We start from the raw sequence: 16,699 nt of genomic DNA on the forward strand, positions 1-16,699 counted from the left end.
ATTTTTCAGTGGCATATGTCTAGAGATGGGTGATATATGAGAGCAGGTCACCTGTTGATCAGCATCGATGGAATCCATACCGGTGGTCACTTAATAGCTGGGTACCTTCAAGGTAGAGTAGGAGTTGAGAATTGATGGTTTTCTCCATCACTTTAGATAGTGATTGAGGTGAGATAGGGCGGTAGTTAGATGCCAGCAATTTGCCACCCTTTTTGGGAATGGGTTGAATATAGGCCAATTTCCAGGCTTTGGGATATATATATATATATATATATATATATACCAGTGGAGTAAGAAAGTGTGTACAGATGGCATAGGATAGGAGTCAGTTCCGTTGCACAGACCTTCAGGACAATTGGACAATGCTATCAGGGCCAGGAGCTTTTTTTTTGTGTCTAATTTTGACAGGTTTATGATCTCTTTCTGGCAAAAGGATACAGGGGACATGACTGGAGGGCATTTGCCATTGTCAGTTACGCGTGCATTAGAGGCAAAGTGTGAAGCCAGGAGATTAGCTTTTTCTGTGGGTGATGTTGCTGAGCCATCTGGATATGATAGGGGTGGGATTAGTGTAGAGAAAAGTTGCGACCAATTGATTAATTAATTGGTCGCAATTCATTGTGGAAATCATTGTGGAAAACATTGGTCGGAAATCATTGTGGTTGATTAATAATCAACCACAATGATTTCCTTACCTGTGTTTTCCTGCTCTTTACGGCCACATCTGTAAAGACTGCAGAGACCATAACAAGCAGTTTGAAATTGGCCATATTTCTGGAAATTGATAGATTTTCATGTTTTTGGTGGTGGTCGCAGATTACCATCCTTATGTACAATGATGTCTCATTGTATATAGCTGCTGCTGGTCTTTGTAGTTCTAACTCAAAGTATATCTTATCACCTGAAATGTGGAAGAGGGCCTCCTTGTTATTACTCCGTGTGAAAAGTTTAACTTAATGTGATCACGCCATCCTTCCAAATCACTGAATAAAGATATTTTTTTTGTGTAGATTTATTTATACCTGAGAGACATTTCAGATGTGTTTTGTTTCTTGCAACTGATATTTCAATGGTTTCTAAGCATGTTTGGAACTTAGACGATGAAAGATACATAATTAAGAGAATTCAGAATTGGGCACTATGGTTTCAAACCCACTATGGAGCCATAAATGGATGCATAATATTTAGTTAGCAATAAATTTGCTCAGAAGAAATTATACTAATATTGAAGCTTTAGGCTCTGTTTCCAAACTAATGGGCATACTACAGGAGCTGTGCAAAGGATAGATTGTTCAGCACAAATTCCTGATCAGAATCTTAAAAAAACATATTTAGCCAGACAAGATCAACACATCTAATTTCATTAGAGGAACATTAATGGCATATCTGCTTGAGAAATACATGAAAATAGCTTGGTTTCTTTACTAATGTTCAGTGGAAACAGTCTATCCAAGGGAATGCATTTACAATCATGCCAAAGGTGGACCATTGGTTTCTGACAGTTTGTGAAAATAGTTGTCCATAAAATTTTTTAAGTTCTTTCTCTGTGAATTGTTTTCCAAATTCTTTCTCTGTGAATTGTGATATGTCTAAATTTACAGATCTGGCGAATGCCTTTCTTTCTTTTTTTTTCATTCCATGTTGATGATTATTATTTTGTGTGTATGCCCTAAGTATCTAGAGAAGTATAACATCAGACAGCAGTGATCTCTAGCTTTGTAATCATCTATGCCCGGGGTCGGCAACTGGTGGGTCACATGCAGCCCAAATGTGCAGTTTTCGCAGCCCAGAAAGGTTGGCCATACTTACATGGCATGTGGCCCGTATGTTGAATTATTTAAATAATACATTTTATAATATGAATAATAAATTAAAAATAATTTTATACCTATACTTCATGATATTCCCATGCAACTTGACACAAGTCAACCATGTGAGTCATCATGAGGGGGGGGGATAACAAAGGTGACTTCATCCGATGACAACCAAGATTTGATATAATAAAAATTTATAACTTGAGTATTTTTTTCACTCACTATTTTCTCTTAATTAAACACTTGTGGCCCGATTATTAAAAATAAAAGTTGAATGTGGCCCGCAAGTCTGAAAAGGTTGCCTACCCCTGATCTATGCTGTAGGTCCAATATACTTTTCCCCCCATATTGCTTTTAATATCACAATATCTTTATGTCAATGTTTTTAAGCTCTTCTCTTTCCATTAGTATGAAACTAGGCCTTATTTATTTTTTTTGTTTATATAACATTTGTCAGCAAGACCTCTGTTTTTACTGCTCCATTTATGGTGCTGTCAGGGTTGTACAGTTTATTAATGGTTTATTAATTGACACGAAAATATATTCTTGTTTTAATCCTTTACCCAAGTGTGCAAACAAAGTTGCAAACTTTGTTTGCACACAACTGGTCTACTTGTATCTAGTGGCTTTATACATTATGGGATACCAATTGCTTTGCTATCTCATAATGTAAAACAATCCTTTCGGATGTGTATGTTGCTATACATTAAGGGAAGGGTCAATACCCAGACCAGTTTCAAAAGTTACCGAGTCTCATCAGGGAGCCAGACCCAGAAAGATGACAAGGTTACAACAACAACAACACTGATGGGCGAAGTATATGCTTTTCATATTCCCCTTTATCTGTGGAGAAGGTAATATGATTATGAGTAGTTTGTGAGCTTTAAGCTTGCCCTTTTTTTTGGGGGGGGGGGAACTGTAAGATGAAGTGCAATCAGCAGATGGTAGAATGGCTTTAGGTCTTTTATGCTTGTAGTGATCATATTTGTTGTAATCTGTAGCTTGTTTGATCAGTTTATTTGAGAAGTACTTTACTGCTAGTGAATGAAGAAAAGAAGAGATATATATAGGATATTGGTATCATAGTGAATCTGATCATTTCTGATGAACCACGAAGCATCCAGCATCATATGTAAACATTTGTTTTGTACACTTTGTAGGCTTAGGATGTTAGATTTGGATGTATGGCTCCAAACTGGTGAGGCATAAGTAATTATAGGTCATATTACCATCTGGTAGAGTAATAGTTTATTTCTTGCATTTAGTTTGCTGCATTGGTTAATCATAGGGTAAAGCTGAGCAATACTTTATTACAGATGAGTTTGATGTGGCTAGTGAATTGTAGTTCTTTGTTGAATTGCATACTTAGGTTGGTATTTAACAAATGAATATCTCCTTTGGGGATGCTAGCCACCTTCTAGTGAAGAGTATGGCTGAACTTTTTTTGTGGTTTACTTGAAGTTTCCAATCAGAGAACCATTTTTTCCAAATTCGAGATGCTATCTTGGAGTCTTTTAGTTATGAGGCAAGGACATAGAGATTTTGTTAGTATTGCAGTGTTATCTGCATACAAAGCTGTGATAGTCATTGTAGGATTATGTTGTATATCTGTCATGCAGAATGCGAATAAAAGAGAAGTCAATAAGGAGCCTTGTGGAACTCCAGCTGTTATTTTGTTCTGGGTGGAATTTATCCCATTAATTTTTACCTGCATAAAGATCCTATTAATCTTTACCTGCATCTCAGTGATAGCTGAGATGCAGGTAAAGTTTATAAATAAGCTTATAAATCCTTGATACCAGATTTTGTCAAAAGCCTTGGCAATGTCCAGGAATACAGCACTCTATGTGCTGTTTCCAGTTGTATCCTGCAGTAATATATTCAATGAGTCTATAAATTTGCTGAACTGTAATGTGGTTGCATCGGAAACCGAATTGTTCATTTGGTATGACGTTTAATTTATCTGTTGTTTCCTGCAATCTGGATAGGATAATTTTTTCTGCAATTTTCCCTAAATTGGATAGTAAACTGATGGGCCAGTAGTTGAGGGAACTGTGGGTCTTTTCCTAGCTTATGTATCGGAATAATATGTGAAATTTTCATGGGTGGAGAAAAATACTGCAATCTTAGTATCAACATTTATGATACTGACAAGGTGCATTACAGCTTTGTATGGAAGCAGTCTGATAATTTTGTTTATGACTCAATTCGGACCTGATGTTTTTTTGTTGTTAAGATGCTTGATGATACTAGTTATTTCTATTGGAGAAGCAAGGCTAATCGCTTCCGAGTTGTTTGTGGGTTGTCTTAAGGTACGTCTGACATACTGATGAACGTTGTAAATAAGGTTGATATTTACGTTTTCATATACTGGACTGCACTACTTTTCAAGATTGCTGACAAGAGCTTTAGCTTTATCTGCATCTGTAAATACAATGCTCTGTTTGGGTTTGGCCTACATTTTGGAGGGGGAGGGGAAGATTTATGTTTGATATGAAGTTTTAAGAAATTCCAAATTGAGTGGTTTTCAGAACTAAGAGATATGAGCTTGTTTTTGCACTCTTGATTTCTCTAGTTTTTGAGAGCTTCTCTAACTTGGTTGTTGTTTGGTTAGGATTTTTCGATTTTGTGCAGCTCATGTATTGTAATATCTTTCCTGGGCTATATTCTTTTCTCTGATTAAATTCATGATATCATCCAAGAGTCGGTTAGGCTTATGAGAAGATTTGATCATAGTGGCCACTGCTAATGCTTTGTTGATTTGATTTGTGAAGTTGGTTATTGTTTCATCTATTTCTTCCTTTTTTTTTTACTTATGGAGGACATTGAACCATTATATACGAGGATTTGTTGTAGCATTATGTTTGAAGTAGTTTTTAACATAAATAGCAGAGCTACCACCACCTCTTGCATCAAATCTGTCATTTCTCTGTGTGGTATGGAATAGCCTCTTAATTTTGGATTGCTTGCTGGCAGAAAGTGTGTCTCACTAATTAGTATTATTTCTGGATTATACTGGGAGGCTGTTGGCATTCCAAGAGGTGATTATGAGTGAATTGGGTAAGATTGTGTTTATTGCATTGCTGAGTGCAGTTAGGATAGAGTGAGTCTCTTTAAGTAATCTTTTTGTAGAAACTAGATTTGGGTTCGATTTACTGACATCTTCTAACATAGTTGCTAATGAACCGGTTTTATGACTGCAGTTAAGTAGTGATTAGTTTGTTTGAGGTGTGATGTTTTCATTTCCCATACCATATCTGCATAAGTTTTAATTGGTTGTAGATTTCCTTCCTGTTTATCATCATCATCATCATCAAATTCCTGCCATGTACCCTCAAGGGGTGTACAGGATATGACAGTACTACATGAAAAAATTACATCATTACTAACTTCCTATCTACAATTTTCCTCCAAATCAGTCTGTTACTTGTCAAGACTCCAACATTATCAGATCTTATATTTCTATCGTCTAAGGCACTTTGCACCGTATCAATCCACCTATATCTTGGTCTTCCTCTGGGTCGTTTTCCTGCCAACCTGGCAGAGAACACTTGTTTTGCTAATCTTTCCTCTCCCATTCTATTTAAGTGACCATACCATCTGAGATTAGCTCTGCTAACGCATTCCTTGATGCTGACAATGTTAAGTTCTTTCCTAATATCCTCATTTTTAATATGATATTGCCATTGATGCCATCTGTTCACGCCTCTAATCTTTCTCAGAACTCTCATATCTGCGGTCTCTAGTCTTTGGTCAAGTGTTTTACTTCTGACCCAGCTCTCAGATCCATAAGTTAAAATTGGTGTGAACACAGTCTTGTATACAGCTAATTTAGTGTTCCGACTAATTTCTTTCTTATTCCATATGAATTTATTCAATTGACTTCCCACGATACCAGCTTTGCTGATTCTGTTGTCTATTTCTATATTTAGTTTACCATCTTCACTAAAAATTGTGCCTAAGTAGCTGAAATATTTTACTTGTTCCACAGGTTCTCCATTCACAACACAGTTGACATTTTCAATGATTCTGCCTATTTTCATTGTTTTTGTCTTTTTATTGCCGACCTTCATACCATATCTATTACAACAGCTATTCAATTTAGTCAGAGAATCTTGCAGACTTGTAGCGGATTTATTTAGAAGTATAACAACATCCGCATAAAGCAAAGAGCTGACATTAACATCTCCAATTTTGACATCAGGTTTAATACCACATTCCTTCATAATGTGATCCATATAGATAATGAATAACAGAGGGGATAATGTACATCCTTGTCTCACACCAGATTTAACATTAAACCATCTTCATTATCTATATGGATAATGAAGTGTATCTAACTGCTGACTCACAACTCAAATAAAGACTAAGTATTGCTTGATATAATGCCCCATTGACACCATATAACTGCAGCGTATTGAATAGCTTCTCTCTTGGCACCTTGTCATATGCCTTTTCCAAATCGACAAAACTTAAATACAGATCTTTGTTATATTCCCATGCTTTCTCGACTATTTGTCGTAAAGTGAAGATCTGATCCTGACAGCCTCTATTTGGCCTGAATCCAGCTTGTTCTTCACCAAGCTTTTCTTCCACAATTCTTCTCAACCGTTTCTCAAGTATACTTGCATAGATCTTGCCAGGAACACTCAGTAGGGAAATACCTCTGTAATTCTCACATTCAGTTTTATTTCCCTTTTTATATATGGGTACTATGAGAGCTCTACTCCAATCATCTGGAATTCGTCCCTCTGTCCAGGCTTTCTGAACTATGCTGTGCAGCCACTGTAAGACTCTTATACCACCATACTTCAGCATTTCTGGTCGAATATCATCTACTCCTGCTGCCTTTCCACATTTCAAGCCTTTGATGGCTTTTTCTACTTCAAGTATGGATATGTATTCTTGACTGCATGCCTGGTCAGTGTTTTTTATCACTGTGCTGTCATCACTGCTTGTTTCATTTAGTAGTTTTTCAAAGTAATTACTCCATACTTCAAGGATATCTTTTTCTCCTGTTTTCATTTCACCTTTATCATCTCTAATTCCTTTTACAGCACTCTTTCCTCCATTCCTAAGCTTCTTCAACAACCTCCAGAATATTTTGCCACTTTCTTGATATTTATTTTCTATATTCTTGCCAAAGTCCTCCCATGACTTTTGTTTAGCTAGTTTTACACACTGTTTAGCTTTCTTACATTTGTCTCTGTATTCTGTAAGAGTAAAAGCTGACTTATTTGCCAGGAACTTTTGATATGCTTTCTTCTTTTCCTTCACTGCCTCTTTAACTTCCTGTGTCCACCAGGGAGTTCTGATTTTTTTTATCCTTGCACACAACCTCACCACATGCCTCTCTGGCAGAATCAATCAATGTTTCCTTCAGAGTTTGCCACTGAATCTCCAAGGTTTGATTCCTGTTCTCAAACTTTTTCATTTTCTTTTCAATAATATTTCTGTATTTTAGTCTACAGTTCACATCTGAGAGCTGCTCAACTTTTATTCGCTTTAAAACTTTCTTACATGTTATTCTTTTCAATATGAAATTCAATTTTATCCTGCTCAAGACTAAATAGTGATCACTTCCAATTTCAAATCCTCTGTACACTCTGGTGTCCTGCACCAGGGAGAAAACATCACTATCAACAATAACATAGTCAATGAGACTTTTCTTATTCCTAGCCTCTTCTCTCCATGTGAATTTGTGCACATTTTTATGTTGGAACATGGTGTTAGTAATAACCAGTCCATGTCCTGAGCAGAAATCCAACAGATATTTGCCATTATTATTAGCTTTGCTCTTTTCTCCAAATTTTCCCAAAATATTTTTATATGTCTCACAATCATTTCCTACTCTACTATTTAGATCCCCAACAAGGACCAACTTTTCCTTTTTCATTGTGTCAGTTGCTTTTTCTAAAGCCTCAAAAAATTCCTCCACTTCTACCTTAGTAGAACCTTCTGTGGGACCATAGGCACAAATAAGTCTCATTGTCCAGTTCCCCATTCTCATATTTGCCCACATTACTCTACTTGAGACTGACTGCCATTCAAGAAGATTAGCCTCGTATTTTGTGTTGATTACTATGGCTACTCCTTCTTTACCTTGATTGTCATTGCCTGAATATAACATTTTGTATATATTGCTCAGAAAGATCTCACCAGTTTTGGTCTTTTTTGTTTCAGTCACCCCTATTATGTCAATCTGGTACTTATCTAATTCCTCAGCTAGCTCCATTTCTTTGCCATTCAGGCTTCTTACATTGATAGTACCGATCTTTAACTCTGGTGATGTTGAGTTGGGGTTTGTTTTCAGATTTGTTCCAGTAGCTGACTTTTCGCTGTTCGCCCTGGTTCCCTGGCGAAAACAACGGGGGCCTTGTTTAACCGGGCGACGCCCCAGCCGGCATGAAATTTTGTCATGTTGTACCATCATTCTATATTTTGGTTTAACCAATAAGAATACAATTTGGTCGGCTATTGTTATCGGAGATTTTAACTACAGCAGTATAGATTGGGGAAAAGAAGATGCATGTAGTAATAAGGGAATGGAATTTCTAGAATTCTTGAGGGACAAACGTTTTAGGCAACATGTAACAGAGGGAACAAGAGGTTCAAGAGTTTTGGATTTGGTTATAGCATCAGAAGAGTTGATAATAACTCAGATGACATCTCTCCCACCAGTTGGAGAGAGTGACCATATGGTTTTGACTTGGAAAATGAATAGACATGCAGGAGTATCAAAGGGACGGGAGCGTATGTGGAATTATAACGCAGGTGATTATAATATTCTTAGATGTCAACTTGGGGAAGTTTCGTGGAGGGAGGAATTGGAAGGCCAGGATATCATTAGTGCTTGGGAAATTGTGAAGGAATATTTGTTAGCAGCAATGGTAAGCTGAATTCCACGAGTGAAGAAGAGGACACAATTTGGAGTAAAGTGGATGACAAACAATATTAAACAGGAGCTACATGCAAAAAAGAGGCTATAGAAGAGATATAAGGAGAAAGGTGAAGAGAAGATGCATGAAGAATATAAGACACAGGATAGAAGAGTGACTAATATGATAAGGAAGGCGAAACTGGAATATGAAAAAAGACTGGCCCTTAGATCCAAGGAAAATCCTAGGGAATTTTTTAGCTATGTGGCCAGTAGGAGGAGAAATGACTGTGGAAGAATGACATTGTGGGATAAAAATGGGAATAGAGTGACTGATGCAGAGAACATAGTGGAATTGTTCAATGAACACTTTATTGGAGTATTTCATCCTGGAGGAGTCAATTTGAATACTAGAGGGAGAGAGAGCAGGTTCGAGGTTTAGAGTGTAGGAGGAGAGTGTGTTCCACATACTGAGCACACTCTGGATGTTAGTAAAGCTGTGGGACTGGATGGTAATTCACCACGAATTTTGAGAGAATGTGCTAAGGAACTGACAGTGCCCTTGACCTGGCTTTTCAATGAAAGTCTGGCTGAGGGAAAGGTGTGCATGGAATGGAATGGAATGGAAGGAAGGTAAGATAGTGCCATTGCATAAGGGCAGTAGCAGACTGGAAGTGTCTAATTATAGGCCAGTTTGTGTGTCATCAGTAGTTAGTAAGATCTTGGAGAAAGTAGTGAGGGACCGTATACAACATTGGGCAGATGAGGATAATGTTATCTGTGAGAGTCAACATGGATTTGTGAAGGGGTGCTCTTGTTTTAGCATTATGAGCCTTTTATGATAAAGTTACAAGAGCATTAGATGAGGGAGAGGCACATACTGCCATTTTCTATGACTTAGCGAAGGCATTTGACAGGGTGCCACATGATAATCTGATATTTAAGTTGCAGCACATGGGTCTGGATGTCAGATTGGTCAACTGGATTCAGGATTGGTTGTCTGATAGGTATCAGAGAGTTGTGTATGGTGGGGAAGTTTCAAGGAAGCAGAGGGTTACAAGTGGAGTCCCACAGGGCTCAGTACTGGGACCTATATTGTTTAACCTTTATATCAATGACATTGTCCGTGGATTGCAAGGGAATATTCGGTTGTTTGCGGAAGACGCAAAACTGGGAAGGGTTATTAGTAATAGTGCAGATGTGGTAGTCCTGCAAGAGGATTTGAATAAGCTAGATAGATGGGCAAATGAATGGGGTTGTCGGTCTAATGCAACAAGATGTAAGATCTTGAGGTTTGGGAAGCATCGATGGGATGCTGTATACTCTATGGGAGGAGTTAAACTGGAGGAAGTGGGAGAGACAAGAGATCTGGGTTTGATGATTGATTGATAGAAACCTGAAAATTAGGGGACATATTGCAAAGGTAGTGAAGGCAATGCAGAGGATTGCTGCAATAATGAGAAGGACACTGACCTGCAGAGATAAAATGGTTATCATTGTATCCCCTTGAAATCCTGGGGACCAGGATTTCAAGGGGATAAATTAACTGTGGAAAGGGTACAAAGGTGGATAACAAAGATGGTGTTGGGACTGTGCAATGTTAGTTATGAGGATCGGCTGAGGGAGTGTGGACTGCAGAGTTTGGTGGATAGAAGAAGGAGGGGTAATATGATTGAGACTTTTAAATTGTTGAGAGGTGGTTACAGGGTTGACACTGGGGAGTTCTTTCGCTTGGTTGAACAGCAGGAAGGAGTCATGACAAGGGGCCATCCTTGGAAGTTATGAAATGAAACTGTGAGAAAGAAGGTGAGGAGTAGTGAGAGCGAGAACAGTCAATGCATTTAAGGAGTGGTATGAGAGACTTTGTGTTTCCTAGGAGGGACCTTTCTCGATGAGTCTTGATAGACTTGTGTTTCTTAGAAAGGACCTCCCATGATCCCACGATGAGTCTTTTGACTCCATGGAGGCTTGAATAATAATAATAATTTATCTCTACTAATACAAGTGGCATCAGTTTTTTTGTCTGATCGATACATCTGACTGACTTTTATAGTAGTTAATCCATAGTTATTATCTCTTCAGTGGTAATACCAAGTGAAACTTCTGAGCACAACCTTTAGGTTTTTCTTTGCTATCGAGGGCAAAGGTATGATACTGCAAGTTTAAACTATCTAAAAGTTTGGTCATATTACTGTAGTCTGTGACTATAGCAGGTTGAAATTTTATGCCATCATCTGTATTTTTTACCCAAGAGTAAGTGATATTTTGTTCTTTAATAATCAGGGTGATTGAAGTCCACCTGCCCTTATTTTGCAGAATGAGTGGAGGAACCCTTTCATTTTTAGTGCTTGCAATATCTTTTTCAGAAGTTTCATCATTTATTGAACATCCTCGGGCTTGTGTTTTTTGTTTACATATTCATAATGTATTTCAAACTGGTGGAATTCCTTTGGTGGAGAGACTACCAAGTTTATGTTTTCATTATCTGTACAGATTTCTTCACCTTCAGCATCAGATGTCAGAGAATACAAGTTCATTTATCCCTGGCCACTCATCCTGAAATCGCTTCAGCAGTTTCTTGAAAAGAGTGAACGCCTACTTGTGATCTAGTTTTTGGACTAAGTTGTCCATCTCTAAATTTCCCATACTTGTACACATTAGATTAATTCTTATCTGGTTTATTCAGCTAATGATAGATCAACCAAACAAAATAAAGACCAAATAAGATAGAATATCCAGAAAGTTCTGAATAGGCAAACTATAATATTCATTTAATTAACACTATATGAGATCATAAAAGCATACTGCCATCTCTCAAAAAACTGGATGACAAGGTTAAATCAATGTAGAAATCATATATATTTCCTACATTCAAGTAGTAAAATGGTGCATCACCATATTATTAAATACTCTGGATCAGAGATAGATGTAGAAGGGTTTACTGCTGGGTTCTTGATAGGAACGACCTCCTGCAATGAGTCTTTTGACTAGTCGGAGGCCTAAATAACAATAATAATAATATAATTGATAAGCAATTCTATTTTTGTTTTAATCCTTTACTCGAGTAAATGCAAACAAAGTTTTGCAGTCATGAAGATATTTACTTCCCTTTCCCTAACAATGCAATCCTACAACTTCTAGGAATGGCTGCTTGTTCTCCCCTTATATTGAGGAGGATATCATTCAGACATTAATCTGGTAATAATACCTTACCAATTTATGGCTTGATTATATTCTCTCCTCCTTTTCTTCACCACAAGGCTTTACAGATTGCATTTCTGCACTCTTTCTTCATACATAACATTCCAAACACTGAATCTACCTTGATCAACTCTCTGAATACTTTCCAATAATCCCTTGAAAACCAAGTGACCAAATGTGTGCTCAGCAATCCATATGTGACTTGATCAAGGCTTATACTAGGGATGACCTTATTGTTTGAACATGTCAGTATCCTCATTATTCCCATAATCCCCTATGATGTCTTCACAATTTTAGCATTGTGCCCCTATATTTTACAACCTAGTCTGCCAACACCTGCTATAAGATATTCCCATCAAATGTATACTCTGCCTCCTAAATTTTAAAATCTTACACATTGCAACAATAAACTTTACACCACACCACACTCACCTTCCCACCCAATCATGTCTTGTAAATTCCACAGCATTTGCTTTACTCCTTACAGTTCTTCCCAACTTTGTATTATCTTAAATAATCATCCATTTCCATTCAAGCTTTTCTCAACTTCACTAACATACATCTTAAACAGAAGGGGTGCCAAAACACTTGGGGATATTGCATTGCTAGCAATCTTGCTGATACCTCTGATAGCCAATCTCCAATCCAATACACTTAATCTGTTATCTATCTGTATCCATTCTAATTTAATTATCAACTTGCCATGTGGCAATCTATCAAAGGCCTTTGCAAAATCTAAATATATCACTATATATACATCTCCCTTGTCCACTGCATTTTTTACTTTGTTGTGATAAGTAAACAGATTGCTAAATAATGATCTTCCTTTAGAAAAACTCATGCTGTCTGGATGTCAGATTATCATCAATCCAGTGATGGATCTCGGTCCTTACTAACCTCTCCAACACTGTAACCCCAACTTCAGATATGCAGATCAGCCTAAAATTCAGTCTCTACCTTATTACCCCCGTTATGAAGCAGAACAGTTTGGCTCTCAACTTCTTTGGAACCTAGCCTATTCTAAGACTCATGTTAAACAAGGCAAGGCAGTGGTTTATATTCTCTCAAAACATGCAGTGATATATCAAGTCATCCAGCTATCTTGTTACTATGAATTTTACTAATTTCCTCATATATCTTCTGCAACCAAGTCATATTCAAGAAACTGAAATACCTTTATGAATTGCTTATTTAATATCTCAACTATGTCATCTACAGTAATTATCATTCTACCATTTTTACCAACCATTATCGTCGTTCCATAATCATTTTTTCCTAATGCATAATGTAAGGTTTAAGAATAAACAACTTTATTCTCTTATTAGACCAGCAGTTCTTTATACAATATTTCTGTGATTATAATGTCCAGTACTAAAATCCTTTATTAAAAACAGAAGTGAATCAGAGTCCATAACTAATTATGCCATAGTGTCCTAAATTGCTGATGTATGACTCAATGGGAGGGGCAAACTCATGCTCCCCCCCCCCAAATCTACACAACAGATTTTATTATTATTATTATTCAGGCCTCCATGGAGTGAAAAGACTCATCGTGGGAGGTCCTTCCTAAGAAACACAAAGTCTATCATACCACTCCTTAAACTCATTGACCGTTCTCACTCTCACCACTCCATCAGGCAATGCATTCCATGGTTCAACCATCCTCCATGCAAAGAAACCACTCCTCACCCTCTTGCTCACAGTTTCCTTTCATAACTTCCAGGGATGGCCTCTTGTCATCACTCCTTCCCGCTGTTCAACCAAGCAAAAGAAACAACCTTGTAACCACCTCTCAACAGTTTAAAAGTCTCAATCATATCACCTCTCCTTCTATCTGCCAAACTCTGCAGTCCACATTCCCTCAGCCGATCTTCATACTATCATTGTATAGGCCTGAAACCATCTTTGTTATCCGTCTTTGTACCCTTTCCACAGTTAATTTATCCCCTTCAAATCCTGGGGACCAAATCTGAGAACAATAGTCCTAATGTGGTCTGATCAAGGTCTTATACAACGGAATGATAACTGTTTTATCTCTGCAGGTCGGCTTCCTTCTCATTATTGCAGCAATTCTCTGTGTTACCTACCAGACCTTTACAATATGTCCCCTAAATTTCAGGTTTATATCAATCATCAACCCCAGATCTCTTGTCTTCCCTACTTCCTCCAGTATAACTCCTCTCATAGAGTATGCAGTGTCCCATTGATGCTTCCCAAACCTCAAGATCTTACATTTTGCTGCATTACACCGATGACCCCATTCATTTACCCATCTGTCTAGCTTGTTCAAATCCTCTTGCAGGGCTGCCACATCTGCACTATTACTAATAATCCTTCACAGCCTCGCATCATCCGCAAACAACTGAATATTTCCCCTTGCAATCCACTGACAATGTCTTTGATATAAAGGTTAAACAATATAGGTCCAAGTACTGAGCCCTGTGGGACCCCACTTGCAACCCTCTGCTTCCTTGAAACTGCCCCGCCATACACAACTCTCTGATACCTATCAGACAACCAATCCTGAATCCAGTTGACCAATCTGATATCGAGATCCATGTGCTGCAACTTAAATATCAGCTTATCATGTGGCACCCTATCAAATGCCTTCACCAAGTCTAAGAAAATGGCAGTATATGCCTTTCCCTCATCTAATGCTCTTATCATAAAAGGCTAGCATATTGCTAAAACAAGAGCACCCTTCCACAAATCCATGTTGACTCTCACAGATAACATTACCCTCATCTGCCCAATGCTGTATATGGTCCTTCACTACTTTCTCCAAGATCTTACTAACTACTGATGACACACAAACTGGCCTATAATTAGACACTTTCAGTCTGCTACCGCCCTTATGCAATGGCACTATCTTACCTTCCTTCCATTCCATTCCATGCACACCTTTCCCTCAGCGAGACTTTCATTGAAAAGCCAGGTCAAGGGCGCTCTCAGTTCCCTAGCACATTCTCTCAAAACTCGTGGTGAAATATCATACAATCCCACAGCTTTACTGACATCCAGAGTACTCAGTATTTGAAACACACTCTCCTCCTGTACCTCTAAACCTCGAACCTGCCCAATCCCTCTAGCATTAAAACTGACTCCTCCAGGATGAAATACTCCAATAAATTGTTCATTGAACAATTCCACTATGTTCTCTGCATCAGTCACTCTATTCCCATTTTTATCCCACAATATCATTCTTCCACAGTCATTTCTCCTCTTACTGGCCACATAGCTAAAAAATTCCCTAGGATTTTCCTTGGATCTAAGGGCCAATCTTAGATCCAAGGTTGATTACAACCATTTGCCTTCCTTACCATATTAGTCACTCTTCTATCCTGTGTCTTATACTCTGCATGCATCTTCTCTTCACCTGTCTTCTTATATCTCTTCCATAGCCTCTTTTACGCATGCAATTCCTGTTTAATATTGTTTGTCATCCGCTTTACTCCAAATTGTGTCCTCTTGTTCACTCGTGGTATACAATTTCCCATGCACTAATGATATTCCGGCCTTCCAATTCCTCCCTACATGAACCTTCCGAAAGTTGACGTCTTAGACTATTATAATCACCTGCCATATAATTCCACATAAGTTCTCATCTCTTTGATACTCCTGCATGTCTATTCATTTTCCAAGTCAAAACCATATGGTCACTATCTCCAACTGGTGGGAGAGATGTCATCTGAGTTATTATCAACTTTTCTGATGCTATAACCAAATCCAAAACTCTCGAACCTCTTGTTCCCTCTGTTACATGTTGCCTAAGACATTTGTCCCTCAAGAATTCTAGAAATTCCATTCCCTTATTGCTACATGCATCTTCCTCTCCCCAATTTATACTACTGTAGTTAAAATCTCCCATAACAATCACTCTTCTTGCACTTGCTAAAGTCAACTGTCTGGTCCCCTGGTCCCTACCCTCTGTGCTCCTGGGTCTGTAGCAACACCGCACTAAATATCCTGTTACCATATGCTTTCAAAATCATTAGTACCACTGCCTTCCAAAGTCTCCACTGTTAGAGGACATAGTTCGTCACTTATCATAAGCAGTACTCCACCACCACGCGTTCCCTTCCTATCCTGCAGAAAAATGCTGTACCCAGCCGACTTCTGTTCCTGTTATTATATCATCTTCTGTCAACCACGTCTCAGTGATCCCAATAATTTTTGGCCAGGCTGATGCTATCTGTGTCACCAATTCCTCTCCCTTATTCCAGTTACTCCTGGCATTAGCATAAAGCATATAAATGCTGTTGTTTCTATATCCAGCATTATCTCCTCTAGACTCCACTGGGCTCAGTGTTAGCTGATGTTGTCCCCCTTCTCCCAAGTACCCATTCCCACAAGAGGCCACCCCTGTTACCATCCTCCCTGGGACACACTGATTTGTTCAGAACAGCAATCTCTCCAGATGCCTATGTCCTTCCTCATTCAAATGTAAGCGGTATCTCGCATACAATTCTTCTTTGTCCTCAAACGCACTCCAAGCATCCACATATTCCAGTCCTCTCTTCATACATTTTAGCTATTATGTCATTCAATATTACTGCTCTTCTGCTCAGCTCATCATTATCATACCTAGGCAACACACACACACACTATCTTTCCTCTCTGTGTCTTCTTTTGTACCACCTCAAGCAAGAATCTCATATTTCTCGCTGCCCTATTTACACCACCACTCAAGTCATTTGTTCCCACCATCACAATCATCTCATCCACCCTTTCACCTTTTGGTAGCTTAATTTCTCCTCCATTTTACAAAAAGTCTTTTTTTTTTAAATTAGTATACTAAATTTGTACT

The sequence above is a fragment of the Typopeltis vanoorti genome, chromosome 1 (assembly GCF_054136105.1).
Source record: "Typopeltis vanoorti isolate ZY-2024b chromosome 1, IOZ_Tvanoo_1.0, whole genome shotgun sequence".
Classification (NCBI taxonomy): Eukaryota; Metazoa; Arthropoda; class Arachnida; order Uropygi; family Thelyphonidae; genus Typopeltis; species Typopeltis vanoorti.